The sequence below is a fragment of the Malaclemys terrapin genome, chromosome 2 (assembly GCF_027887155.1).
Source record: "Malaclemys terrapin pileata isolate rMalTer1 chromosome 2, rMalTer1.hap1, whole genome shotgun sequence".
Classification (NCBI taxonomy): Eukaryota; Metazoa; Chordata; order Testudines; family Emydidae; genus Malaclemys; species Malaclemys terrapin.
This window is the reverse complement of record NC_071506.1, coordinates 52177184-52198989: the sequence shown is the minus strand read 5'-3', so window position 1 is coordinate 52198989 and position 21806 is coordinate 52177184.

Below are 21806 nucleotides of genomic sequence, written 5' to 3'. Positions count from 1 at the left end.
GTTTATGGTGTTTTAGGTGTAAGGTGGGAGTTTTGTGAAAATCGTTAGGATTTTTGATTTGTCATTTTCAAATATAGGGATGCAAATCATATCTTTAATTTGAAACTATTTTGAGTGAAACGTTCATGTATTAGCAAGTAAAGTCTGGTGTCTGAACAATATTTTGTACCTTCTGTATTACAGTAAGCAGATATTAGCTTGGGGGTTTGGTTGACAGCAAGATTTATTTACCCAAGAGGCAAATATTGATTCTCGCAAAGCCAACGTCAATATTTCCCTTGGAGGAATATTACTCTCATGGATCACCAAAACCAGAATTTGATATCTTCATCATTATTACCTTTTATAAAGAAAGTCTTTTCTAAAGGGAAATACATACGTGTATATAATTTAAAATAGAGTATTTCTCAGGACCTTTAAAAAAACCCTTAAGTATAGAAGAAGCTATCATTCTGGACCAGTCAGGAGACAGAAACCTCTAAAAGGAACAATGCAGTTGGCATACTGCAGCCTGCCCTCAGGTTAACTACCTTTGCAGACTTCAGTCATTGACCTTTGGGAAGCCAAATAGCAGAAACATGTATATATCAGCCATTGGGAATGATTTTAATGCATGTAACAACAATTCCTGTTCCTAACCATTACAGTGCCTCCTTCCTTTTAATTATCAGCAGGTTAGAGGACATTGTCTTAATACCTGAGTAAATTATGCAAAACACATTGTTCCTCCTGTGTTATGGGAATTTAGAGAGTTGTTTATTTTCTATTTGATTGGTTCCTTTTTTGTCATTTGTTTCTCTGCAAAAAAAATCCAATGTCTGAATTTGACCCAGGAGGAAAAAGAGTCGTCTATGTGGATTTCAAGGAGCTACCTGGGGTAGGCACAGTTATAAACTGCTATATACTTACTTGTTTTTCATTCTGTTGGGGATAGGGTGACCAGATACCAACATGAAAAATCAGGACAGGGATGGGATAGGCGCCTATATAAGAAAAAGCCCTGAATATTGGGACTGTTCCTATAAAATCGGGACTTCTGGTCACCCTACTTGGGGACCTCTGGAAGAGGGCATTAAAATCATAATCACAATGTTATTTATAAAAAAACCCAACACACACACACACACACTCCTCTTTGGGGCAATGCACAATACTTTCATACTCAGGCTACTATAATTATGAAGACAACCATACAATAACCACCCCTGTTAATTACAAAAAGAAATAGACATGTAGCCTGCAGGATCCTGCAGAGGGCAAAAGGGAAAGGAAGTGTTCCACATCACTGTGCCTAGTAGAGCAGAGTCTTGCCTGTGCCAGAGCTCTGCTCACCATAGGGTAGGATGCCAACCCTCCAGGATTGTCCTGGAGTCTCCAGGAATTAAACATTAATCTTTAAATAAAGATTATATCATGTGATGAAGCCTCCAGGAATATGTCCAACCATAATTGGCAGCTCTACATGGAGGGGGGGTGGCAATCAGGTCTGAAGGCCAGCCTTGGGGCCCTGCCACAGCTTACATCTGCTGTGAGGCAGCTGCAGGTTATGCCATTGATGTAGAGTCCTTAATGGACCCTATCCCAGTGCAGGATTTCCATAGCTGAATGGAGTTCCACCCTCCTCCCAGTTCCCAGCATGCCCTCTACGCTGGGAGGTGATGAGTAGCAGAGGTGCCAGACTCAATGAAGGCCCAGATGCACCAGCAGGGAGTTCCCTACACCAGAGAGTTCCCTATACCCGGGGAATTCTCTGCTGGCAATTTGCATCTGTATTATGGCCCCTTTGTGCCACCAGGGGCCAGAGTGGCACAAAGACACCTTAACTGGGCTTGAGCATCTGGCATTTTATATTTATCAGCACATTCTCCACCTTATATTGTTAGCTTTGAAAAAGCACTTTGTGCTCCGCAGCTGGTGGTGGCAATTTCTTGGAACTAGTCAACTTGTCCTTACTGGAAACGCAGATGTCTTCATGTCACGTATTGTTATTTGTGGTTCTTCCCATCCTGAATTTAGGCACCCAGAGCAAGGAAGGATAATAGGGTCCTTTCCACCCCCTTCCACTCTTTCAACTTTTCCACAGCTCACTGCACATTGAGCAGGTGTGGTTTTTAGGTCCAAAACCCTTAGCTGGAACCATTTAGCCTATAGTTAGTAAAGCTTTTTGGCATAGTTTTCAAAGAATTTGAGGCCTGAGCTAGGGTTGCCATCAGTCGAGATCATCAAGGGGAAGTCCTGAGCTTGATGCTTTGGCCCAGATCCCCAAAGGTATTTAGGTGCCTAATTCCCAGTGAAATCAATGAGAGGCAGGCACCTAAATACCTTCGGTGATCTGGGCTTTTGTCCCTTGCCATGAAAGTGACTCAACATATTTTGGGGACCAATGCAACAGCACCACGTTCTGAAGCTCTGTCATGACATAACAATATTATATCCCACCATGGTGGTGTCTGCAGAGTGACATGGGGAGTCGTCATGATGTGACAAGGTAACATCAATATGTCATGATACTGCCACACAAGGACTTTGATCCAAAGAGTAAACTTTTATTTTATACTTGAGAGTCACAGTTTTCTGCATTATGTGGTTTAACTTGGTGGGAAATTTTGCTATGGAACTTTGCTAGAATGACCTGTCCCCCTCCGTTTTCAAGTGGACAGGGATTTAGTCACTCAACTCCCATTAAAATAATTTACTACTGCTCATGCAAATACCAAAAGAAACTTAATGGGTTTGGAATAAGATCCCCTACTGCATGACTGCCTCAGAATATTGTAGGAAGGAACTCTAGAAAGTAATGGACAGCAGCCTTTTCATTACAATGTCTAGAATACATAGGTTTAAGAAAAGATAGTTGGCACACAAATACAGCTGTGCCTGAAGCTGGAAAAATGTTATGTGCAGAAAACTCAATCAAAAGTAGTTCCTCCTATAAATAAAGTTTGCTTTTGTAGTGCCACCAATCTTAGTTTCAGCTTGGATAATTGATGTTACCCATGATCAGCTGTAATTTACATAACTTTTTTTAATGTCTTCATTTTCTGGCCATTCAATGACAGACCTGCGGGTGGCTATCTTACAACAGAAAAACTTCAAAAACAGACTCCAACGAGAGACTGCTGAGCTGGAATTGATATGCAAACTAGATACAATCAACTCAGGATTGAATAAGGCCTGGGAATGGCTGAGCCATTACAAACATTGAATCTATCTCCCCTTGTAAGTATTCTCACACTTCTTATCAAACTGTCTGTACTAGGCTATCTTGATTACACTGGTCTACAATTTTTGAGAAGTCATCTGCTTCAGAGATAAAATGATGTGCTGAATTCAAATATGACAATTAAAACAACTGATTGGCTACTGTTTCTAAGATATTTAAGTTTTTACATTTTATGTCTATGTATATTGTGTAGATAGTAGAGTTTTAATCATAAATTGTAAATCTAGGTCTTTTCATGTGTTTATGGTTGCTTTACATGATAATATTTCACCTGTCCTGTTTATGTAACACTTTAAAATCAGCAAAAGGGTTATATAAATAAAATTTATTATGAAACAAAAAGGCAAAAAACTATTATGTACATAATTTAGTCCTATTCAGTGTCTACTCGGCGCTTCTTGGCTTGTCTCTTATATTCATTAAATGGAGCATCTCTTGTCACTGTCCAGCAATAGTCTGCAAGCATTGATGGGCTCCATTTGCCCTGATAGCGTTTCTCCATTGTTGCAATGTCCTAGTGAAATCGCTCGCCGTGCTCGTCGCTCACTGCTCTGCAGTTCGGTGCAAAATATGTATCTTTAGTAACATGTTGCAACCATACATGTTTTGTATGCCTTGAGGAGGTTTTCCACCAACAACCTGTAGTTGTCTGCCTTGTTGTTTCCGAGAAAATTTATTGCCACTAACTGGAAGGCTTTCCATGCCGTCTTTTCCTTGCCATGCAGTGCATGGTCAAATGCATCATCTCGAAGAAGTTCACGAATCTGAGGACCAACAAAGACACCTTCCTTTATCTTAGCTTCACTTAACCTTGGAAATTTTCCACGGAGGTTACTTGAAAGCTGCTTGTGTTTTGTCAATGGCCTTGACAAAGTTCTTCATCAGACCCAGCTTGATGTGTAAGGGTGGTAACAAAATCTTCCTTGATTCAACAAGTGGTGGATGCTGAACATTTTTCCTCCCAGGCTCCAATGACTGTCGGAGTGGCCAATCTTTCTTGATGTAGTGGGAATCTCTTGCACGACTATCCCATTCGCAGAGAAAACAGCAGTACTTTGTGTATCCAGTCTGCAGACCAAGCAAGAGAGCAACAACCTTCAAATAGCCACAAAGCTGCCACTGATGTTGGTCATAGTTTATGCATCTCAAAAGTTGTTTCATGTTGTCATAGGTTTCCTTCATATGGACTGCATGACCAACTGGAATTGATGGCAAAACATTGCCATTATGCAGTAAAACAGCTTTAAGACTCGTCTTCGATGAATCAATGAACAGTCTCCAGTCATCTGGATCGTGAACGATGTTGAGGGCTGCCATCACACCATCGATGTTGTTGCAGGCTACAAGATCACCTTCCATGAAGAAGAATGGGACAAGATCCTTTTGATGGTCACGGAACATGGAAACCCTAACATCACCTGCCAGGAGATTCCACTGCTGTAGTCTGGAGCCCAACAGCTCTGCCTTACTCTTGGGTAATTCCAAATCCCTGACAAGGTCATTCAGTTCACCTTGTGTTATGAGGTGTGGTTCAGAGGAGGAGGATGGGAGAAAATGTGGGTCCTGTGACATTGATGGTTCAGGACCAGAAATTTCATCCTCTTCCTCGTCTGACTCAAGTGAGAATGATTCTGGTGCATCAGGAACCGGCAGTCCTTCTCCGTGGGGTACTGGGCGTATAGCTGATGCAATGTTTGGATAATGCACAGTCCACTTTTTCTTCTTTGATACACCTTTCCCAACTGGAGGCACCATGCAGAAGTAACAATTGCTGGTATGATCTGTTGGCTCTCTCCAAATCATTGGCACTGCAAAAGGCATAGATTTCCTTTTCCTGTTCAACCACTGGCGAAGATTTGTTGCACAAGTGTTGCAGCATATGTGTGGGGCCCACCTCTTGTCCTGATCTCCAATTTTGCAGCCAAAATAAAGGTGATAGGCTTTCTTAACCATAGTGGTTATACTGCGCTTTTGTGATGCAAAAGTCACTTCACCACAAACATAGCAGAAGTTATCTGCACTGTTCACACAAGTATGAGGCATCTCTGCTCACTTTGGCTAAACAGAAATGTGTCCCTTTGCAAAATCAAACACTGACAAATAAGAGAGCATGACACTGTATGATTTCTAGAGCTGATATAGGGCAATTTGTTCAGCAAAGTGATGTAAGCTTCGTTATGATTGCATCACCCATGACTTCTAGGAATAACATGATGCAATTCATATCATGGATGATGCAATACCAGCTTCAGATTGCATCATTCATTGTTTTGCCTAAAAAGCAAGTACTGTCCAAACCCAGTCATAGATTTATTCATAGATCCAGTCAAAGATGTATTTTAGTCATTTCTGGTTTAAATTGAGATCCCTTCCCTTTATAACTCACTTATCCTCCGCCATTCCCAAGTCAAGGGTCATATATACTGACCCAATAGCATATCTTGAAAACTAGAGCCAATCAACAATTTTAAGCATCATTTTTGTTCTCAGTGACCCAGAATTAGTAAAGTTTGACTACATTTATTTCAGAAGCATTTTGGCTGTAGAGCAGTGTTATCACTTCAAAAGTTTTTTTCTCTTACTTAATTGGCCTCTCAGAGTTGGTAAGACAACTCCCACCTGTTCATGCTCTCTGTATGTGTGTATATATATCTCCTCAATATATGTTCCACTCTATATGCATCCGAAGAAGTGGGCTGTAGTCCACGAAAACTTATGCTCTAATAAATTTGTTAGTTTCTAAGGTGCCACAAGTACTCCTGTTCTTTTTGTGGACACAGACTAACACGGCTGCTACTCTGAAACCTTTCTTGGAATGAGTTCTTATCTCATATTCTGGATGTTTGAAATTATTTTATTCTCTGTGGTTGTGGAGTTTTTAGCCTGGTTTGGTTTTAGTGAAATCCCTTCCCTGTTTCAGATGCATAATATTCTTCTTACTGACAATGCTGCAGATTCAGAACTTGTCCTGCCTGTTTAGGAAATAATTACAATTTGTGTGGTCTAATAAGTGGTCCCCGAGGGTTCATCATGAAATAACCAGGGTCTACAGGAAGGAAAACTATGTGGAAACTAGGGCAGTTCTACTAATCTATAAGGAACAAAACAAAGTAGTACCCTAGGGTAAGAACCAGTAGCAACTGGCTTAATTGCTACCATGTCATTGTGTGAAACTACTACCTCTGTACAGGCTAATGTGAACCTGATGCGGTTAGACTTCTGATTAAGACCAGCTAAATTTCACTTCAAACAAGCAGATAATCCACACTGCAGATCTGCTCTGCAGTCAGAGCTTTGTTTGTTATGGAAGACTTCTGAACTGGGGGGAGGGACCAGTGAGGTCACCTTTAAAGTGCTAAGAGTATAAATAGTGGGGCCAGTGTTTTTAATACAGTAGCTAAAACCCATCCCTATCTCCCAGGCCCTCCTTGATTATCATGTCAGTCAAACAGAAACAATGAACAGAGTCATTATAACTGGTGACAGCAGGAAAGTGAAGCCCCTTTGATTAAATAATGATATGTTGTGTTTCTATAGCTCCCGTCCATCTGAGGAGCACAAGAGCTTTACAAACTCGAACGAAGTCAGGCTCATGACACCTCTGTGGCAGCTATTCTCTCCATTGTACAGATGGAAAAACTAACGAACGTGGAGTTACCATAAGCTCGGAGTAAAAGGAAGCATGCTGTTGCACTGCCAGCAGGAGCAGACTAGGGACTGGATTTTAGGTAAGGAAGTCACACTTTGGTCCCTGCTTACCCATTGTTCAGGGGGAATTAAGCTGCACCTGCCCTTTAGCTGACTCAGTGTGCATCCCTCTTCATGCCAGCTCAGCTCCACTGGCCAGTATGTCTCGGGGGAGGGAGGGAGAGCCAATGCTTTGCTCACTGTCTGTATAGCCGAGCAGGACAGGGAGTACTGGCTCTGGCATGGCTGCTCTCCCATTGCCTGGCCAATCCGCTGTGATGGGTAGCCTTATGCCACCTTACTCCCTGGCTTGGACATAGAAGGCTCTGATTAAACACTAAGAGATTAAGGGCCTGATTCCGCAAACATTACTGCGCACCGGCCCACTGCAGTCATTGGGACTAACCACAGTATTGCTCATTATATTCACTAATAAGTGTTTGTATTGCTAGGCCTTTAGTAGCTTGCCCACAGTCACAATCACACAGGAAGGGAGAGCCAGAACTAAAACTCCTTCCCAAAAAATCTCCTGCCAGTCCTATACCTTCGCCACTCAGCCATACTTCCTATGCTTCAACCACTAGACAAAATTCCATGTCACAGCTGTGTATGAAATGGGCCATTCTCCCGTTTTATTTGGTTTCAGATATTCTAATTAACAAGGTTGCCCCTGTTTCTTTTAGGTATCCATGAAGACATTCAGATTAAAGAAGAGCCTGCCTGACTCTCTGCCTTTATGGAAGTTTGAAAAAGTTCCATTTATTTTCATTTTCTCATCAGGTTTCCTTGCTGCAAATTTCAAAATGTTTAAAGTTTTCCCTGTAAATCACTTTTTAAAGAGTTTTTAAAACTACAGAAGCAAGTTTACAAGAAACATTATACATGAGCACAGACATTACACAATATATAATATATATCAGAGAGAGAGAGAGGAGAGAGAGAGATTATATATGCACTTGATGCACTCGGTATGAGGTAGAGGAAGCGGCATTACTCACAAATGGGCAAGCCTCTAATGAACTTTGCAGGCACAACAAATTAAGGTAATTAGAAAAAAAGATACCACCCCATGCCATCATATATAATGTATATACCATATATTTTACAGAAAACTACTTTGGAAATATTTGAGCATTTAAGGCATTTTATTTGTTCATATTTTCCATACCCATCCACCTATACAACCATCCTCTAGCACCTATTCCTGCTAAATTTCATTCTTACTACAATCCCTTTGTGTTGATTTCAGTGGGACTGCTTACTTGATGCTGAACTATTCATGTGAATAAGAATTTGCAGGATCAAGCCCGGATCCAAGCCCATTGAAGAAAGACTCCTGTTGACTGATGAGATCCATAGACCTTACAGCCAGAATCCTGCTATATAGGTCTCACAGAGGGAGAAAAAAGTTATAACTAATACATTTTAGAACCTGCTCCAAGTGATCTAAAGCAGGTTTTCTGGGCATAGTAATGTAATGATTTTAAGGTCCACTGGCTCAGATCCTTCCAAGATGTAGAAATAAATGCTGAAAGTCCCAATGGAAAGGGGAAATCTCCAGTTTCCAGTGTGATAAAGCCCCTCTTTGTGTCACAAGATACCTGGCATTTAAGTTGTCACTAGCACAGGAAGGAATATTGCATATCCTGGGCCTTAGGTCTATGTCATTTCAGAGGAAAAACTTTGCCTTTGGGGGGAAAGAATTAAAATTTCTCTCTCTCTCAGGTTGTTGTTGTTTTTTAAAAAAAAGAGGCAACAGCTGTTTGAAGTTGCTCAGAGGTTTGGAATGTCAGAAATAGTCCCAGAAGAGCTGGATTAGTGGGCAGCATGCAGGTGTGGCAGTCAAAGGTGCCTGATAAATTGAATTTATCACCCAGCTATCACTGCCTCATCTGCCATCTGTATCTGCAGTTAGTAACAGGACAGCCTATTGCTGCTTTCTTGTTCGGCTGACATACATGTTTGTGACAAGAGAGACGGCAAACACACGTGGCATCTCTTTGCGTTGTTTAGCCGAATGAAGCAATGGACAGCACTCTAGTGCAGTGAACAGGTGGCTAGTAATGCAGAACGCAGACAAGAATAAATTTAGCTGCAAAAAAGCCGCCCAACATTTGCAGCTTTTTCTGTTTATAGAAGGACTTGTGAGACCAAGACAGGCCAAACAATTTAATGTAGCTTGTATTTGTAGAAGATTGACATTTCGATAAGTCGCTTCACGTGTAACCTCCTCCTGCACCCCTCCCCCTCAACTCCCTACCCCCAGGCCTGGTTTTCTAAAGCAGATATATGATCTGGAGCAGACCAAGCAGCTGCAGGACACTCATAGCTTCCTGATGTCATCAGCCTGCCAGCTCTGATGGACAGAGCGCACAAGCTCCTGCATGCCGTACTGACTAAACTCAAAACATACGGCTCCATTTCAGGAGTATCTTATTCTGCTTGCGAAGGAAACAAGCGACTTACTTTGCAACATTATAATACATGGCAGATAATCTCTCTCTCTCTCTCTCTCTCTCACACACACACAGAATCAGTGCTAATAACATTGCTCACATCAAAGAGCTGAATTCCATGTCTGATTTGCACCACTCAGCCATAAATTAACTGAACCCTCCCCCCTGCTATCCCATCCCTGTGACCTCTGAAGTGCTATATGTACTGGAGTGTTCTGTTTGCTAAGTAAATGTGGAAATTAGGTTAGTCATACTTTCCTGTAAGTGCTATTTCGTCCTGTTTGGCTATGAGCTGTGTGTTTCTTGAGCACTCTAGCTGGATTTAAATCGAGTACTTTTCAGTGGAAGTTGCTCCCATTCAGCTGTGAACTGTGACATGAGCAATTTGCATTGAAGGCCTGCAAGAATTCAGACAAAAAAAGTTAAGTCATGCTAAGGGTGAATGAATCAATGTGTTTCACACAAGGGTTTTCTTGCAAATGGGAAAGGGGAGGGTGATAGTGTGAGAGGGTGATTTTTAAAGGATTCAGTCTCAGACTAGCTGAACCCGCATGTATATCACAGCAGCCTGACTAAGTTGTAATGAAAAACATAACAGCCCCAGCACAAAATCTAACTGTGTGCCCTACAAGCAGGATGATGATGAAAACACAAGTGATATTTTATTCACCTAGCAAAAAAAAAAAGGGGGTACCTGCCCCAGGTCAGGGCAACTAGAATCCCATCAAGCTGTATTACAGGACTTCTGGCTGTCTGATGGAAAACACTCTCCTATTGTTTGTTACACCCACTTGGTGCATCCGGTTTAGAATTACATTGTAAACTCTTTAGGGCATGGACCATGTTTGCAAAGTACTGAGCACAAAAGGACCTCAAACCTGACTTCGGTCACTGGATACTACTGCAATCCAAATAATAAATCATTACAATAAATTGAGGAAGCTGGCCAGGTAAATTGCTCCTACATTTAAATCCAGATTGGATGCCTTTCTAAAAAAAGATGTTCTGTAGCTCAACCAGAAGTTAGGGGCTTGATGCAAGGACCACTAGGTGAAATTCTGTGGCCTGTTTTATAGGCAGGCAGTCAGACTAGATGATCATAATGGTTCTTTCTGGCCTTAAAATTTATGAATTGATCTTAACATATGTCATACATTTTAGGCCCAAACCTGCTTCTCCTGACTTCTATGACAAAACGCCTCATGAGTTTTGGGGGCCCGCGTGGTTCCAACTGGCATGAAAGGCAGAAATGTGCAAAAGAAAGCTGGAAGAAACGTATTTGTGTGTGTGTATTCCACACAACTGAGACATTGGAGCGCCTTACACACATTCATGAATTTGTGCTCACTGAGCCCCGGCAAGGTCGGGAAGAACAATCCCTTTTTAAAATGGGGAATTGAAACACCTCGAGATTGAGTGACTTGCCCAAAGTCATCCAGGACATCTGCAGGAGAGTTGGGAATAGAACCCAAAGTGGAGTTCTGGTTAAGCACTGGACTTGAAGCCAAATGTCCTTCCTTCCAAAAATCACATCAAGAATGATATTTAACGTACATAAATGTATCTATAGATTAAAGTTCCTACCTCATCCTTTAGTTGCCTGTAGTGAAGAAGAGTATCTTGTACATCACCTAAAACTAATCAGTGCTGATCAGTTTTCTCTTCCAAGTCCCTTGTGCCCATCATCACAACTTCAGGGGACTTAGATATTCTATGGCCCACTAGACCTGAATTCTGCAACAAGATCCTCAGATTTCTCCAGCATCATCAAATAAAGGAGTAGACTTAAAGTTTTCTGTTTATCAGATTCTGCCACTGGTGCCATTGATGCTGCAGAAACCTGTTTTCTCTCCTTTGGGGGGAGGAGGGGTACAAACTATCTTTTCTTTAAAAAAAAAAAAACACAACAGGGCCTGTTTCTGATCTGATTTACCCCAGTGTTATACTGGTGTGACCTCAGTCACGTTAGAGGGGTTACTTTTGACTGATACTAGTATAAGAAGCTACAGTGAGTTATCCTGCAAGTGAATCATGACAAAACACAGGAATCTGGGCAAAGCACTGCTCTCCTTCTCTCTTTTCTCCCACTCCAGGGGCATGGAGGTTGAAAAGAAAAAAGAGAAGAACTCCTTTCTCTCTCATCTCGTTTCTTTCTTTCATAGAGATAGGAAGGGGAGCACCCAGGGCATAGGCCCTGATTCAGCAAAGTGATGAAGCACGTACATAACTCCCATTGAAATAAAGGGGACTTAAAGTTAAGCACATGCTTAAGTCTTTTGCTGAACCGAAGCCAGGAAGAACATGAAATACCAGGTCTGTCATTATCCAGAAATGAAATGTCATTCTTGTGAGACTCTCCTGGGGTACCCCAGCATTGTGAGGTACCTCACCACTGCCTGCTCTTACACGGGAGGCAGCCTTTTCTGTGCCTGCTGTGAATCAGCTTCTTGAATTCACCAGCCTCTCGGAACAGAAACACTATCTTCTAGGCCTCCACAGGCCTCACTTTCTCTGTGTAGGTAGCGATAGGCATATACCAACCCCCTGAGTCCTCAGGGAATTCCCTGTAGTGTCTAGCCCCTTATCCCCTGGACACTCACAGCATTACCAGACCTGCTATTCTCAAAGGAACAGTACATACTAGCTTGTAAGTTTTAACTCAGGACCAGCACTTTGCTTAACGTCACAGCACTTAGATATATTGATAGTGAAAACAAGAATAAATTTACATCCTGACAGAGAGATACATGTTTTTTACCTCCTGTCTAGAGGAACTGGTCTAAGGCATCTCACCTTTTGGTGACCTGCTTTTAACTTACATGCTTAAGAACATAATTCTCTGGTACAGATACATAACTCCTTGCATAGTATCTTAACCTACATTTCACAATGATATTGATCCCCAGTGTGACACCAGCTTCCATTTGAGACCTCACATGACATTCTTTGGTGAACCAGAATGTGTAACCAGAATCATGAGATACCCATAACCCTCTGCATCCCCTTGCCAGTTGATATTTAGAACTTCCTTGGTCCCACCCATAAACACATTTTAGCATTCAGTCTACTTGAGCAAATCTGTTGAAAAATGCCCACTTATCTCTCACCTCAGAACTCTATTTTTTAAACAAAACAAAATTTAAAAAGAAGCAGATTCCAAATTCTAATTCTCTAACTTCTTACTCTTATGTTACTGTACATGCTTACATAGAAAGCATCCCAAGATAAAGATCTACATGACCTGATTTTGCCATGGCATACACACCCAAGACTCCTATTGGCTTCACTGAAAGTTTGGGGTGGGTCTCCCAAGACAGGATTAGGCTACTGAAAAAGTACAAAAAAGGAAGTGATTTGATGAGATGTGGGAGAAATCAGGGCAAAGCTAAAGTATGCTCTATATGTAAGCCCCCAAGCTAGAATACTTAGGATAGGATGCTTTGCCTCCCCTTATTGGGAGTTTATGTTCTTATTTTATGAATGACAATAGTTTGTTAACTGCATTTGTAAAAGGGCATATGAATTTTGGGCTCCCACCCCAAGTCTCCTACTTTTCAGCTCAGGGTGGATCATTTTCTCTAGAGTACAGCTCACACAATTCACATGCCCTTTTGTAAAGGTAGTTTTGTAAATAGTTAAACTATTGCCATCCATAAAATCTGAACATAAACTTCATATAATGCAACACTATAAGGAATTATAGGTTAGCAAAATTACACTTTATGTAAATGAAGCCTGCTAGCAGATAGACTTTTCCTTTTCTCCTATAGGGGGAGGCAGAGAGTTCCCTCCCTAAGCCTTCTAGATCTGGGCTTACATACCCTAACCTGGAAAAATGTCCAGACCTAGAAAAATGTCTAGGGTGGATGGCTTTACAGGTAAAGGGTTATGGGGAAAAAAGATACTAAATTGATATTTCTCTGAGCACCATTGGCTGGCTATTGGCAAAAACCTCAGGGCAGCAACATGTAAACATTTTGTAGGGGGTCTGAGTCTACAGCGGTCACCCTGCAAATGATGGGGGTCTGATGGCTCCAGTTCAGCCTGCAAAGGCACTTGGGAAAAATTGGTTCTGTTCTCCATATGGCATGGCCACTTGCACACGTTCTGCCATATGTGCAGTAGTGCACCTTCCATGGTTCAGTAGCCACCATTTTCTGACCTCTTCAGTAGTTCTTGCTAGCCACCCCGCTGCTGGTCACTACATTTTTCTGGCAGGGCAGGATGGCATGATACGTACACAGATCAGCTTTGTAACAAACATTGGAGGCCCTCGCCTTTTACTACAAAGGGCAGCAAATAACCTTGCTCCAATGTGCCCTGCAACCTGCTCTGCCAGGGCAGGATCCTGGGGCAGCCCAGGCAGAGCCCCATGATTTTGTAGCCAGGGTAAATTACACAGTGGGTACCACACATGGAGCCCTGTCTATAGTGAGACACCCTGATTTTCTGGCTAGCTTGCATTTTACTGATGAGAATTAGCGTGACGGTGGAGAGTATTAAAGACCAACTGGCCAATGTTTGTGGCTAGCGTTAGGCCGAGAGTGATTATGCAAAGTGACAGATACTGGAAGGTCAAATAAAGGAGAATTGTACTTAAAGTGGCTTGCATAATAAAAAGCTGATATTCCACGTACAACTCTTTATGGGTCAGTTTCCCATCCCTGCTCAACCGGCCCACAAAGACATGTGCAAACACAGGAGATTAAGGGGAAGGAGAGTGAGCAGAAAGGACATTGTTTCCTCCCCAGCCCAGTGTAAACCACCCCAGTGATTTTCTTCTCCAGCTGAATGACAATGGGAGAGAAGGGATCATTTTAAGGCGCCGAGGTGTGATTGCCCAAGAGAATGCCCGGCTTTGTCTGCTGCATTGCAACCAGGCATTTCAGTGCCAGCCAAGAAAACAAATGCTTTTCCGCTGGCTCCTGGAAATGCCTCCATCACCCCCGCTGAGTGAGTGCACGCCGAAGCCAACTGACTTTTTGCCCTTTCAGACAGAGCTTAAAATGTTTCTGTTTTAAAGTCCCATCCCCCCCATCTCACCCCGGCCCGCAACCCAAAGACATTAATACTGCACAGTTGCGAAATGCCAGCACGGCACATGGAAAAATCAAAAGGATTAGGAGGGTGAGTCGTATGCGAGGAGGCTGATTCTTCGCTGCAGTGTTAGTGGAACTCTATAAAACCTCAAATCTTAAAAGGTATCAGTTAAAGCCACCCAAATCCCCTTTGGAGTCTGACCCTCCAGCTGCAGGGCTAGCAGCTCCAGCACCCAGGCCTTCCCCAGCCTGCCCGTAATCACGGTTTTTCTCTTCTGTTCAAATACACAATCGCTCTCCTTCCAAACAAGGGTGTGGATTAAATGCCAACTGCCCCATCTTTGGGCTGGCACCATGGAGCCTTTCAGTCTCCAACGCTGGAGTCTCCAAAGGCTGGCAAGCCTGTTGCGGAGAGATCTCCAGTAATTAAGTTAGCTGCTAGCTTCTGTTAGCTGCCCTTAGTACTTCACCGCAGCTGCCCGCCTCCATCTCCCCCTCCTCCTCAACAGCTCCCTATGAGACTGTGTGTGTGTTTAGGAGGTGCTGTTTCCCACAGCTCTGATCTAATTCAGCTGTAATTCAATCTCCGTGTGACCAACACTCAGCCAGCGCTCTCCCACCCGCCGGCAGACTCCTCTCTCACAGGCTGTGTGTGTTACACATTTACACTGTCAATCTGACAGACTCCCCTCAAACAACCCCTCTGTATAGATTTACAATGTCAATCAGCCAGGCTTTGGGGGCTGTCTGCAGCAATAACTCTGGCAGTGCCTCTTCCCCCACCCCCCGCCCCCAGCCCTCCCTCCCTCTGTGTCCTCAGTGCTCATAGTATAGTTACCCTATACCTGCCACTCAGCAACTGCAAAAGGACTTTTGTTTAATGGTATTTGTGTGCAACCACAAAGAGTGAAGGCAGCTGAACCAGATAAGGCTGAGAACCTGAAACAGATGTAAAAGAGATCAGGCCTAGTTTTCTGTGGATCTTCAACTCCTATAAAGATTTATGACCCCTTCTAGCCTCCTTTTAAATAGGTTCAACTGGGCTTATTTTATATGGACAAAATAAGACTGGCACCTGGCACTTCACCAAGAAGAATGAATCAGCTCCTGAATTTTATGCTATTTCTTATAATTAAACTCATCCATCCGGCCACTGCCTGGTGTTTACTATGAGCTCATAATAACTCGCATCCTCTGAAATATCCCATAGCTGCCAGTTGACCTTTAGCCTTTTAAAAGTCCTAAATTTGGGTCAGCAACTATAAGTCGAACAAATATGGCAAATCAGTGTTACAATAGCAGCATCGGAGGCTAGTGAGTACTGCCAAGAGTGAACAGTCCTTGGAATTTCTTGATGCAAGTGTCATATGAGACACAACTGTAGGAGGCTAGGTTAGAATCATTTTCTTTTGGCAGAATAAGCTTTGAACTCTGCTTTTCACTTCCTGCTTCTCTGCAAATTATACGGCAGTTTTTGCTCCTGCCCTGAGAGATGAATACTACAGGAAAGAGAAAAAGATATGGGACCACATTCTGCTCTGAGTTATACTGGTGTAACTCCATCAAGTTCAATGGAGTTACTCCAGATTTACACCAATATAAATTATTTCAAGGGAAACTTTAAGCTAGTCGGTCTGCTAGTGCTTTTTACAAGGTACAAACCAATCTTCTCTACGGAAGTTTTGGCAAGACGCACATTAAAACAGCTGTAATAATCGCTAGAGTGATGTAGTATCAGGGCAAGTAATGTTCCTTTCAGGGCTGGGTCGATGAGGTTGCTAGTGCAACTCATCCAACATGCAGCCAGCAGCGCCAATCAAATTGCAATCAGTATTTTGCTAGATCCTGTTTACATCCACATGGCATAGGTATAAAGGAGTGTGCAAAGTGCAAAGCAATGGAGAATCTGGCCCATTATATCTGAAATATATTACACCTATGAAGTCACTAGACTTCTTCTGAGGTCAGAAAATCACCGGCAACAACAGGTGTCTTTTTAAAGACAACTGAAAATTTGTTTTTCATAATATTCTCCTAAAATGAGTGCCAAAACAAAATCAGCTTGAAAAACAGAGCTGGAGATGCATTATCACTGGGAGAATAATGTCAATTACTTTTCCCTCACATGTATGACTGAGTCTGGACATAGTGGCTTTCTGGTGCATTTATCCATTCAAGTCAGCAGTTAGAGGTGAAACTCTATATTTTATTGCTGTCATGCTGGACTACTGCTGAATCCCTCTGCTTTTCTGGCTGTGGACAGCTGGGGTTAGAGGTAAGAGAAGAAAGTTTTCCAACACTGAAACAAAATATTGTTCAGCATCCTCTGGTGATGCCCACACAACACCCACATGCACACCTGTTCTACAGGCTACTCTAGCAGTAGAGTTCTGAATAAAAAAAAAATCTCTCCTTGCTTAGATGAGGACAAGAAATGATAACAAGCCAACCTATGAAAGAGAAAAAATTACCTACTTCGCAGGCTTCAGCTAAGTATTAATAGAGTTTGGGTTATTAGCAAGACGAAGTGGAGCGGAAGGAGATGAAATGGAAATGGCATAACACGAAATAAAAGGAGATGGATTTCCCCACTCGTGGAGTCCGTATTTTGGGCTTGGTTCTCGTCTGCCATGCACTTTGCGTAGTCATTTACACCTGTGCAAAGTGACTGCCCCAGCAGTGGTCTTGCACCTGTTTTGCACAGATATAAATGGCTACACAGGGTAGAAGGGAGCGGACGCTGAGGGGATCAGCTTGCAGGCAGCAGCTTCTCAAGGCAGGGTGCAGTGTGAGCGCCTTCCCTGCAGATGGAGCTCTTTTGGTCAGTGCAGAATGAGGACAGTCTCCTGGTCCTGCCCTCCACCTGTCCCTATGGAGTGGTTAGCACCACCGTCCGTGTGGGAGCGCCCTGGTCTTTGTGCACTAGAAATGCTAGGGCCAAGTGCATAAGGACACAAGAGGTAAGGGAAAGCTCCTTTCACTCTCTTCCATCCTTGCACATCAGTGCAGGGCTAAACACAACTTAGACAAGCTCGTAACTGCAACAACCACTGCCTGGCCTCCGACTCACCACTACTGTCTTCAATCCACAGACTAAGCAGAGAGTTGTTTTTACTGAAGGGCAACATGAGAGGCCTATAAAAAACAGTTAAAAGCCCAATATAATCATCTTCCTTATTTTCTTTTTTGATTTTTCTTAATGTCCCATGGCATTAATTCAAAAAATCCATTACCCAGCTTGACAATTTGAGTCTCTCTCTCTGATACTGGGAGAAAAGGGAATATCCATTGAGAACCGTCTCCAGAGTCTTTAATCACCATCTAGGGGCCCTACTCTTTGAAGGACCATAGGGGAATAAAGTGGTTTGGGGATTAGTGAATGGCTTTTATTTCTTCCCTAATAATGAGAAACGTGCAATGGATGCCCTGGGCAGATGCTAAATTGGTTCAGAAAATGTTCCACAAGTGCCCTTTGCTAAGCTAGAGGATCAGTGTCAACAATGTAAAAAAATACTTCTGTTCGGGTATAAGAAATAAAGTTTAAGTCATTAAACAATGGAAATGGTATTGGTCATGATTAACTGTGCTGTATCTGCAGACATTACATGACCATTCCCTTTGAATTCACTTCAAAGGGACTACTCACATCAGTAAAGGCTGAGTCTCATGCCCTTATTTGGCTATCCAGGGGACTTTGAGAAGAATATGACTGAAGAGAACTGCAAACCTTTGCCAACATCATTCAGAGATGGGAGCAAAAAAGGAGATGCTGACCAAAAGCCAAAAAGAGCTGTTTCTTCAGCTACCCAGAGGGCTTTGCAAAAGAAGAAAACAAGAACGAGCACTCATCATCCCCAGCCCTCGTAAGGTGATCCCCAAGCCAACTTTTGGCCAGATTTTCCCCTAGTCACTGAAAAAAATATAATTAATTTTAGAAAAATAAAATCTCTAAAATAAAGTCAGAACAGGCTTCAGCTCCCACTTTGGTTAGTATGAAAAATCCAATGCAATGCATTAGGGGTCTGAGCCAACATCCACTGAAGTCTATGGAAAGACTGCCACTGATTTCAGTGGACAAGAGGTAGAGCTTTATATCTGAATCAAGCCTGTGATGTGGAAGTCAGGAACCCTTGTTTGTATGAGTGTTGTGAATTAGGGCCCATCTACACTGAAAACAATCAAGGTGCTGTAGGAAGTGATACCCCAGTACGATGCTAGGGGTCACCACGCAGTTGTCTTTTGGTTGATGCATAAAATCACCACGTATAGTCATCGAAGATCCCACAGCAGTTTTTGCCAGGGTAGCAATGTCAACCCTGGTGCCTTGATCAAATTCAGAATTGGATACCTACATTCTTCTTAAGTAATAGGTCCCTGCCATTGCACACGGATACAGTAGTCTTCCCTTGCTGTCCTAAACTGAAGCCTAGTCTACACTAGTGCTAGTCAATGTAAGTTAAGTTATGTAAGGAATGTAACCTAAGTCGACGTAGCTGACATTGACTTAAAGCGGTCTCTATACCATGCTATGTCGATGGGAGATGCTTTCCCATCGACATAGTTTCCACCTCTTGTTGAGGTGGATTAATTAAATCAACAGGAGAGTGGTGTCCCGTCAACTTATCGTGTCTTCAGTAGACCCGCTAAACTGATGCTGCTGCATCGATCGCAGTAGTGCCGATTTAGCCAGTAGTGTAGAGAAGGCCTGAATATAGGGCATTACTGGGTATTGATGAACAGGTGCTGCATTTTTACCTTATGTCAGTGGAGGGTGAAGTGATCTCTGTCCATAGCTTGTATATCCATTTATCAGGTTTAAAACCACTCCGAGGAAAGACACTATATCATTACATAACTGAGTTATTATAAATGTATTTTATTCTTCCAGTTATTCTTGGTAGATACCCTGCATCATACATGTCTTCTCTGTGCAGTGGAGAATATGTCCTGCCTTCATAAAAACTATACACAAAGAGAATGCTTTTTAAATGACTTTGCAATAGGGTCTTGGGATGGATGATCACTCAGCTGACAACAGAGGGATTTTTTAAGACAACTGGGACTGTTTTGAAGTAAAAGTGAGAACATATTACTGCCAATATAGAAAAAGAACCTGGCTAGCATTGTAGATTATTTATAAAAGATGGAAGAGAATGGAAACGTAGCGCAGCTGAGAGTTAAACCAGGCAAAATCCTTTTCTACAAATGCTAAGTGAATACACAAAATAAATGCTGAACTGGCATTACCGTATACATTTTAAGAATATCTACACTAAGGAAATAGCTGGACAAAGCACAAAAATAACCAGAGAACTTAAAATACCAGGAATCAGAATCTGATGATGAGAGGGGCAAAAGCAGGAAGAGGAGCAATAGCATTTTGTTAGGGATGATATTGACTCTATAGGGAGAAATAGTACACAGCAAATACTTTGGCTAACCCAATACAGACGAGTGATTAGGAAAACATTATAGTCAAGAAAGGCAACTGGTTGGTTCTTGGATGATGTTATATGGACATCCAAGAAGCAGAGGAAAGAAGATTAGGAGATGTTTTTACACATAACAGGATGGTAAGAATGCTGAAGTTTTATTTATAGAAACATTTAGTTGCTCTGGTATTGTTAGAGATAACCACATACAAACTGAAGAGGAAAACCCATTTATAGAGGTAATGCAGGAGGACTTCTTTATGGAACTAATTTGTGAGCTGGCCTCTATGCATGGGGAGAAGGAGGGGTTATGGGGCGTCAGATCCCTCTTTATTCCCTGTCACAAGCTACTCACATAGTAGGGGGAGAGGAAGAGTAGCTTTGGTTCTGTCCCCCAAAACAAGCCACTCAGCACAGCTGAGCCAGCATGGAGGGCAATGTAAGCTGCACGAAGAAAAGGGCTGGCACAATTTATTTCCACCATTAATCAAGGGGGAAGTAAAGACCGAATAGTAACTCTGAGTAAAAAAATGTGGTCCCTGGACTGCTTGTGGGTGCTGCCCCTTACTCAAAGCAGATTACAAGATGCCAGTCTAGCTCAGGGAGCTTATTAAACAATCCACATGGCCAGAAACTATTCTTGACCTAACTTTAACCAACAAGTCAACTATGATAAACAAGGTTGGAATTCGGGGAGTGTAAATGAATCTGGAGACCCAAAATCCTCAGGACAGAAACATTCTTGAGCTGAAATACTCAAAGAAGTTTTTTTTTAATACATAGAAAAGTTGATTTTGAAGAATTTGTGAGACACTGAGAAATTCTGATTGGAATCTACGGTTTATAGAGAAATGTATGGTCCAACTGTAGGAAACATGTAAGAGACAATAAAGAGCTATTGAAATTCCTTCCGGTAAAGTGAAAACAGGGATAAGGGCAATAGATGTAAATGTTGTGAAGTAAGGAAGTAAAATATCAGAATGAGCAATAAGCAGAAGGCATTTAAAATATAAATAAGCTGGTGAGGAGGACTAGTGGGAGAGTTATACAAATAAGCAGCAGATGATTTAACAAGATAATTGGAAGCAGTGGCATTGGAACAATTTTTATAGTGGGGATGCTGACAGCCATTGAACAAAACTGTAACCCTGAATAGGATGGAAACCACTTCAAGCCAGGGGGTGCTGCAGCATCCCTAATTCCAGCACCCCTAATTGGAGGAGCAAAAATAAATACTGAATTTGGGGCTGCATTTTCTATCAACAATATAAAGTTGTTCAAATAGATTCATAAGAGGATTAAAATGCACCTCCACCTATTCCCTATCCCAACTAAGTCTGAGTAATCAAGAGGTGTGTTGGGCTCCCCAGAGAGCTTACATAGGGATAAAATTCACCACCCTAACTTGCAGATAATCTGTAGGTTTTGTGAACTAGACAAAAGTAAACATAGGGAGTAATTTGCCAATTAAGCCCAGTAAGGTATAGAGAAGTTTCAGAAACAACAAGATTTTCTTTTCCTTTCAAAGAAAGAGAAATAGGGACAAAGGAGGAAACAGACTAGATTATTATTGCTTTTATTATTGGTATTATTTAGATCAGGGGTCTCAAACTCAATTTACCTTAGGGCCAGTGCCAGTCCTCAAATCCTCCTAGTGGGCCAATGTCACTCATGTCGCCCAGAATCTGCCCCCCCAAAAACTCTGTCCCCCACCTGCCTAAGGCTCTGGGACAGAGTTTGGTTGGGGTAGTCTGGGGTAGGGGATTGGGGTGCAGGCTCTGGGAGGGAGTTTGGGTGCAGAAGGGGTGAGTGGTTGGGCTCTGGGAGGGAGATTGGCTGGGGGAGGGGGTCTGAGGTGCAGGCTCTGTGATGGAGTTTGGGGGCTGCGGTGTGTGTGAGGAGAGGGTGCAGGCTATGGGAGAAGTTTGGGAGCTGGGGTGTGTGTGGGGAGGGGGTGCAGGCTATGGGA